The sequence below is a fragment of the Capricornis sumatraensis genome, chromosome 10, assembly GCF_032405125.1.
Source record: "Capricornis sumatraensis isolate serow.1 chromosome 10, serow.2, whole genome shotgun sequence".
In the NCBI taxonomy this organism is placed as follows: Eukaryota; Metazoa; Chordata; class Mammalia; order Artiodactyla; family Bovidae; genus Capricornis; species Capricornis sumatraensis.
In genome coordinates this window covers 60,904,791-60,913,164 of record NC_091078.1, presented here as the reverse complement: position 1 = coordinate 60,913,164, position 8,374 = coordinate 60,904,791, and positions in this window count along the sequence as shown.

The window sequence follows — 8,374 nt, the reverse complement described above, 5'->3', positions numbered from 1 at the left end:
GCTATTAAAGGCCACGTGCACGTCTGACGCCTCCTTCCGTGTGTGTAGACAGAGCAGCCTCTCTGCTCTGGGCCCGGTTGTGGAACGGGGGGCCCTGGGGGAGCCAAGGGCCGGGCCTGCCTGGAGGCCGGGCCCCTCCTAGAGCCTGCGGAAGCCCCCGGGTGCTCGGGACACACCTGCGTGGGGGCAGGGGTCCCCTGGCCATGCCCGAGGGGCTGCGGCGCTCTCACAGGCGTAGCGGCCCCCAGCCTGCCTGGGACACCCGGCCTGGCCTCCTTTCCCACCAATGGCTGCTCAAACCACCCGAGGGCCCAGCCCGCCCTGCCCCACGGGGCCCGCAGAGCCGGGCGTCACGGCCAGCAGGACCTTCCTGTGGGAAGCTGCAGGCGCTGCAGCCGGTCGGTCGGGGAAGACAGGGAGGGTGGGCGGTCTCAACCAGTCTCCCTTGTTGTGGGCCAAGCCCCTCGATCCCCTCCTTCTCATCAAGGCAGGGTGCCCACAGCAGACCTGCTTCACACAGGTTTTCAGAAGCCTGACTCCTGTCTGCCATGTGTGGCTGTTCTGGGGGTTCTGCCAGCCCACCTTTTCCAGTGTGGACACCTGTGGTCAGCCTTGCCCTGCCCACCCTGGTCTCAGCCCCCTCCACGGCACAAGTACTCCCTGGTGGATACTTTCTAGAACATGCTCCCGGCTCAGAACACCAGGGACTGATAGCTTCCACTGTAGTGGGCTCCAGTCCCAGGCGAGGCGCCTGTGTTTCCTGGGAAAGGAAGAAGTTCAGGTGGGTCCTTGGACCCGACTCTGTCTCCCCCAGAGTAGGCTTTGGTGACAGTCACACAAGCACAGGTGGGGGGGCAGTGGGTTCTGGGCATGGACCCCATGGGCTCATCTCCTGCCTGTGGGCTCCTAGCTGCTCCTGGCAGATCCCCTCCGCGCCCCACATCAGCGCGGACCCAGGTTCCCTGCTCGCCTGACTGTCCTTCCCAGAAGCCGCCCTGCCCTTCCTCAGCCTGACCTGGCAGAACCCCATCACTCAGCCAGCACTAAGGCAGTCCTGCTCGGGGAGCAGGGGACCCGGGGGTCAGCCTGGAAGCACAGGACGTACCTCCACTGGGGTGCGTTCTGGGCTGCGGAGAGGACGGATGTGGGAGCTGCTCAGGTGCTGTCCACGGGGGCTGGCAGGAAGCGGACCCACGTGGGCCTGCCAGGCCCCCGGAACTCGTCTGTCCTGTGCCCAGAGAGGGCAGCATCTGGCTCCTGGCAGGTGCCCGGGAGCAGGGCTGGAACAAACCACGGTGTCCCTCCCAAGTTATGGTCTTGTCACCGTAACTGACCTGAGACAGACCCAGTGACGCTGTCCCGCAGCACACTGGGCTCCTATGTGTGAAGCGGATGAACCCTCAGCCCCCGAGGCCACTGTCTCCTCCCGTCCTCTCCCAGTGGGGCCCCACCCCAGCCTCGGATCCAGCCCCCCCCTCGCTAGCGTCGGGGTCCTCGTGCTCCCCCCACCCGGCTCTGCTGCTTCCGGCCCCCGGGGTGACCCACAGGTCGTCGCCCATGCGCCCCAGTCCTCCCCAGCACCCACTGGTGAGAGCCTCCTCCCGCTTCTCCTAGCCCGCGTCTTCTCACAGGGCTGACAGGAGCTGAGGCATCGCCCGCCTGAAACAGGGAAGACCCCCCGAGTTGGAGCCCGAGCCACGGAAGAAAAGGCGCAGAAAGAGACGGTGCCAGGAGGTGACACAACAGTGGGTCCAGACCAAGCAGGGACCAGGCGGACAGGAAGCAGAGCCCCCGTGTGCGCAGCCCCCTCGGCTCTCAGAGGGCGTGCGAGGCCCTGTCCATGCGGTGGTGACCTGGGGTCTCCGGACCCCAGCCAGGTCACCAGACGGCTCCGCGTGGGCAGGTCCCTGGGGAGGAGCCCGGACATGGAGATGACGCCGTCCACGCCCTGCTGGGAGGGTCCCAGCCAAATGAGGCGTGCGCAGCCGCACAGAGGCCCCTGGGAGACCAGGCAGAGCCCACCGCAGCCTCTCCCGACTGCCACCCTACCGCCCGCCTCCCTCAGGCGTGAGCTGTAGACTCACTGAGTCTACACACTGCCTGTGGGCCCTGGCCGGATTCACTGCTCAGCCCAGCTGTCCTCTCACGCCACCAGCAGCACACTCAGTTCTGTGCCACTGACATCCGCTGGGGCCACTGGGTGGGGGCTGGGCCAACATTCCCCCCCCCATGGGCGCCCCCATGCTCTCCATGGTCAGGCCTGGGTGGGGTGGGGGGCAGGCAGTGGCCCGGTCCCTCCCCCTGGTGGCCACACTCACTCACTCCCCTCTAGCAGCTCCAAAACAGAACGAAGATCTGAGAACAAACCTTTATCCTCTGGTTTTAGGCTCGAAACCAGCAGCAAACAGTTAGGCACACCGAGCACTCCCCTGAAGCTGGCAGCCTGGAGCCTCTGCCATCCCCAGTATGCCCCCCGAGCTCCAGTTTCCTCCTCCCATCTGTGTTTATAGATGAAGCTGGGGCACAGGGACCTCAGTGACCTCCCCGACCTCAGCAGCCGTGGCCAGGACGGTGCACAGCCCAGCTCTCTCCTCAGTCCTGACCCCAAGCTCCAGCCCCACTTCCGGCAGGAAATGAGCAACGAGAACAGGAACCCTGGGCTCCAGACGCCTCCTGACCCGGTTTAACTCACAGCCCCACAAGGACAGCAACGGTGAGCTGCTCATTGCCTACTCCAATGTGCAGGAGTAGGCACTGGGGGAGGGTGGGCCCGCTGCTCATCCCAGCTTTCTAAGAGTCAAGTCAGGAGGCCTAGCAAGTGAGGAGCCCCAGCCAGGGCCGGCACTTGGGGGTTAGTGTGGCCGGCATCAGCAGCTGGGCCTCAGCCTTTAGCTGCAGACCCCCCAAGACAACCCACCCCTGATCAGAGCGACGCTTGGTGCCACCACCCAGGCCTGAGGAACGGGGTTTCAGCAGTTTGGCCTGGGATTCTCCGACCAAAGAGACTTTCCGTTCACTTTCTGCCACTGGATGACCCACACTGCCCACGACCCCTCAGGAGCCCCTGGCTATCTGGGCGGGTCAGAGGCGGAGCCCAGGAGAGAGGGGGTGCTGGGCTCCTTGCTCAGGGGTCTGTGAACCTTAGCCACCAACTGACCAGGAAGAGGGACGGTGGTGCTTTTCCTTGAGCTGCAGCACAGATCACGTGGACCACATGTGGCCTCGTCTCCAGACCTTCCTGGGTGCTGGTGAACTCCCTCGGGGACAGGAAGACACGGCTCCTGCCACTACCCATCACCTCCTGTGGGAGGACGCAGGGAAGGCACAGCCAGCCAAGTCCAGGTCTGCGGACGCTCCGGGGGGAGCACGACACCCCCGCCCCCAGCACAGGCACAGGCCTGCACGGCCAGCCCAGGGTGTGAAGACGGGCATTCGCTCAGTACCAGGAAAAGCACGGTGCAGACAGCTCCACGCCGCCCTTTACATAGCTGTCTGGCTATAAACATGGAAAACAAGGGCTTCCACCCTAAGGGGGGCTGACGGGCCAATGACAGTGGCCGCTGCCCCTCCAACCCCAGAACACAACTCCAAAACAAGGCGCTGCGTTCTCAGCACCACAGGCTCCCGGGCCCAGGCCCACTCCTCAGCCACCTGCTCCCAGATGGCGGGGCCCAGGGGAGCCTTAGCCACTGGAACCCCCAGGACGTGTTGTGAGACCAGGTCTCCTCCAGCGTCTAGATCCTTCTCTTCACGAGGGTGACGTGCTCCCCTCAGGGCCAGACGTGCCACCGAATTTGGGGCAATTCGGGAATGAGAGAGGCGACGAGATGCACAGAAATCTGCTGTGTAAGAGCTCTAGTGCGGTTCACAGTGGACCCCATAGCCCAGAGGTTTAATAGGGCTTGGCCTAGCCTTCTGGAAGGTCAGAGGTCAACCACCGTCTCATCTGTTCCCGTGTAGGAGGCGCCCCAAGGGCGGGCTCCGGGGTGAGATCAGTGTCGTGCCCAATGGCAGACCCCGGGCCCCCACGGCCGGCCTGCCCCTCCCTTTCTGGGGGCGCTCAGAGTAACGCCCACACGCTCGCTGTTCCACCCCGCCCCGCGCTAGCTCTGCTCGCCTCGGGCACACCCCAGTGCCGGCTGCGGCCTCGGCGCTCACCTGCTGCTCCCCGCTCTGCGGCCTCCACTCCTGGCGTCCTCGGGCTTCCTCAGCCCCACACGGGAGGCGGCACCCGGGCTTCTGTCTCTAGCCTTGGCTGCTCTCTGTGGGCCTCTGCTCTCGCCAAAGCCTCCCATCCTCGCGGCAGAGACCCCCTCCTTCATACCTGCAGAATACAGACCTAACCCCTCGGCCTGGTGCATAGCCTGCAGGGCTCAGGGCAAAATGAATGCACAGGCCCTCTTAAAAAGTGTCAAGACTCTCAAGACAACTAAGAGCAGAGCATTAAACCCAGACAGGGCTTTTCTGATAAGCAGGGCTCCTGGAGTGACAATGGGACGCTGACTCCGCCTTCTTCCCACCGCCCCCGCCACTACCGCCCCGCACGCACGCCCAAAGGCTGGTGTTTCAGCCAGAAACACTCCTAGCCGTGCCCCCAGGTCCTCCGATTCTTCCAGGTCCCCAATCCACAATTTCTGGAGTCCCTGTGAAGAGATAAAGCAGTCAAGGAGAACAATGGGTTGTTGTTCTCTCCCCCGTGGCGCACACAGGAACCCTGGGCTCGAATGCTGCCCAGCTCCTCTTCTGCACTCCCCACACTCCTCCCCTCTGCCTCCCGCACCTCCTCCCCAACTCCCCCGTCCCTGGAACTCTCAGGAGGACCTCACAGCAGCGCCCTGAGACCCGTCACCATCTCAGATGGGCGTCTGGTGCTAACTGAAAGCCCTGTTTCTTCCCCAAGGGCATCATGAACTCACAAGGACCAAGATTCTGGTTTGTTCCTCTTAGTGCTTGCCAACCTTTAGCACTCTGCTGGGAGAGAGATGTCCAGAGTACAAGTGACTCCCCAGCAGTCACTATGTGCCTGGCTTCTATTAGCTCCAGAAAGACCATATCGCACCATCCCCTTCTCAACTATCCCTCGCCAGGCCCACAATTCTGAGGGACCCAATCCATGCTGGAGGGCAGAAGGGGCCTGAAGTGTGATGTATCCTACTGCACAAGGAGTGAGTGAGCACCAGAGTCTGTGGCCTATGCTTGAGTGCCAATCAATACAATTTTCAGGTAGAAAGTTACCTGAAGCTGGAGACTGACCGGCACTGAGAACTGGCACAAAGCTGGGCCGAGCTCACGCTCCCCAGGCAGGCTGGGAAGAGCCTCAGTGGACTGCTTAGAAGCTGGGCTGAGCTCATGCTCCCCGGGCAGGGTGGGAAGAACCTCAGTGGACTGCTCAGAAGCTGGGCTGAGCTCACGCTCCCCGGGCAGGCTGGGAAGAACCTCAGTGGACTGCTTAGAAGGGCACTGCCTCCGTCGCAGGCAAGTCAGTCCTAAAAGACCCCTCTGGATCTGTCCTAACACTTGAAAAGCAAGACCCAAACCAGAACAACTCCAGATAACCCCATGCCAGAATGAAACCCAGCACCTTTTACATGAGTACAAAATCCAGCACTCAACAAAGTGAAATTCACAGTGATTAGCGCTGCAATAAAAAAGCTAGAACTCTATACCCATGAAAATATCCTTCACAAGTGAAGTAAAAATACGTTTTCAGACAAACAAAAGCTATCAGCAGACCTGTAATATTAAAAATTTAAAGTTCTACAGGCAGAAGGAAAATACCAAAAGCAGATTTTTACAAGAAAATGAAAAGTGATGGAAACAACAAAGATTTTGGTAATAAGACTTTCCCCGTTTCATCTCTTAAAAAGGAAACTGCCTAAAACAAGCTCATGTGTACAAATATAAAAATAAAATGACAACAAAAGAGGAAAAAAATGGAAGTGTAGAGCTGTAACATGTTCTATAAGGAGCATTATTGTAAGGCAGATTCCATTTGTAAAAACTCAGTCTACCTTAAAAAAAAAAAACAGACGCACACACACCCCCACTCCTACAGCAACCACTAAAAAAACTAAGGCATACAGCCAATTAGCCAATAAAAAGTGCTAGTTAAACCAAAAGACAGTAAATAAGAGAAAAACAAAGAACAGATGAGACAAGTAGAAAGCAATTAGAAAGAAGATAGATTTACACTCAACTATGGAAATGGCAGCCCACTCCAGTCCTCTTGCCTGGAAAATCCCATGAACGGAGGAGCCTGGTGGGCTACAGTCCATGGGGTCGCGAAGAGTCGGACACGACCGAGCGACTTCACTTTCATGCTATTACACTAAAGCTGCTGCTGCTGCTGAGTCGCTTCAGTCGTGTCTGATTCTTAGCAACCCCATGGACTGCAGCCCACCAGGCTCCCCGTCCCTGGGATCCTCCAGGCAAGAGTACTTAAGCTAACCGGTCTGAATAAATCGGGGGGCCCCAACCTTTTTGGCACCAGGGACCAGTTTCGTGGAAGACAATTTTTCCAAAGACTGGCGAGGGGGCTGAGAGGGATGGTTTGATGATGATTCTCGTAAGGAGCATGCAACACAGATCCTGTGAGTGTGCAGTCCACAGCAGAGTTCACACTTCTACGAGAATCTAAGGCCACCACTGATCTGACAAGAGGCAGAGCTCAGGAGGCAACGTGAGCGATGGGGAGCGGCTATAAATACAGCAAACGCACTTGCTTGCTCGTCACTCACCTGCCGTGTGGCCTTTTTCCTAAAGGACCACAGACTGGTACCCATCTGTGGCCCAGGGTTTGGGGACCTCTACTCTAAATCAAAGGCAAAGACTTGCAGACTGGACAAAAAAGCAAGACCCAACTACATGCTTTCTATAAAAAGACTGCCCAAAACCCCCCAAATTCTCATTTTAAATATAAAGATACAGATAGAGTTAAAAGTAAAATATACTCCCATAAGTTAAAAAAAAAAAAAGAGAATGGCTCTATCATTATCACACAAAGCAGACTCCAGGATAAAGAATTATTCACTAGGGATAAAGAGGAACACTTTCTAATGATGAAAGGGATCAATTCATCAAGAAGACAGCAATCTTCAATCTAACAACAGAGCTTCAAAATTTGTAACCTGAAACTGGTAGAATTACAAGGAGAAATGGGCAAATCCACCACTGCAGTGGGATGTCAACACTCCTGACTCAGTAATTTACATGGGGCAGAAAATCAGTAAGGATACAGAAGACGTGAATACCATTATCAACCAACTTGATTACTGACATGCACAGAACATACAGGACACTGTGCCAACAGCAGGACTTCTCAAGCTCTCATGTAAGCATTCACCATTACGTGTCCACCTCACGTAAGACAGGCCATTAGCGGGGCCATAAAACAAACTTCAGTAAATGTAAAAAAGGTACACAAAGGACAACTTCTGACTAAAACAGAATTAAACTAGAAATTAGTGACAGGAACTTTATATGGAAAATCCTCAAATATTTGGGAATTAAACACCTTTTAAAACATGCCATGATTTAGCTTTTAGAAGGATCACTCACAATGCTGAACGGAGAAGAGAGACAAGGACAAAATTGGCAAAACTCTAAGAGGCAAGTAATGATGGCGTCATGGACCAGAATGTTAGAGTGGTGGCAGTGAGGTGTCAACATTTGGATGAGTAAGATGTGCTGATGGATTAGATGCTGAGATCAGACCGTGAGTGTTGACACCAAGACATTTGACTTGTGCAGAACAAATGAAGGTTCAAAATTGTCTTTTGTGAGATGGGAAGCATTAGGAGGGTGAAGATTTGAGGGGGATTAGGAAGGCGTTCAGAACTTGTACAAATGAGGTGCTTATCAGACGCATCCAAGGAGAGAAATCAAATGGGTAGTTGGAATCTGGCGTTCCTGTGAGAGATGTGGGATAAATGTATTTCGGGCTTTCTGTCAGCACAAAGACTGAATGGGATCATTAAGAGACTGTGTAGATATAGAAAAGATCCAGAATTGAATCCTGTGGTACTCCAGGTTTAGCAGCCGGGAGACTGTGGAGCTAGCGGACTGAAGAGCAGCAAGGGAGAAGTCGGATCCTGAGCAATGCAAAGTTTGCAAGGACGAGTGCTCATTAAACGCTAACGTGGGACTGGAACTCACCACTGATCAGGGTCTGTCTGGCTGAGGCTGGGCTGGGAGTTGAGGATAAAGGGAGAATGTGCTGAAGGGTGCAAGGTTTCTTTTTGGGTTTATGGTTGCCCAACTCTGCGAATTTACTAAAACCTACTGAACTGTACAATGTAAATAGGTGGATTATGTGGCATGTGGATTAGATTTCAAAGCTGCTTCTAAAATTTGACTGTTAGGTTTAGCGCAGGGA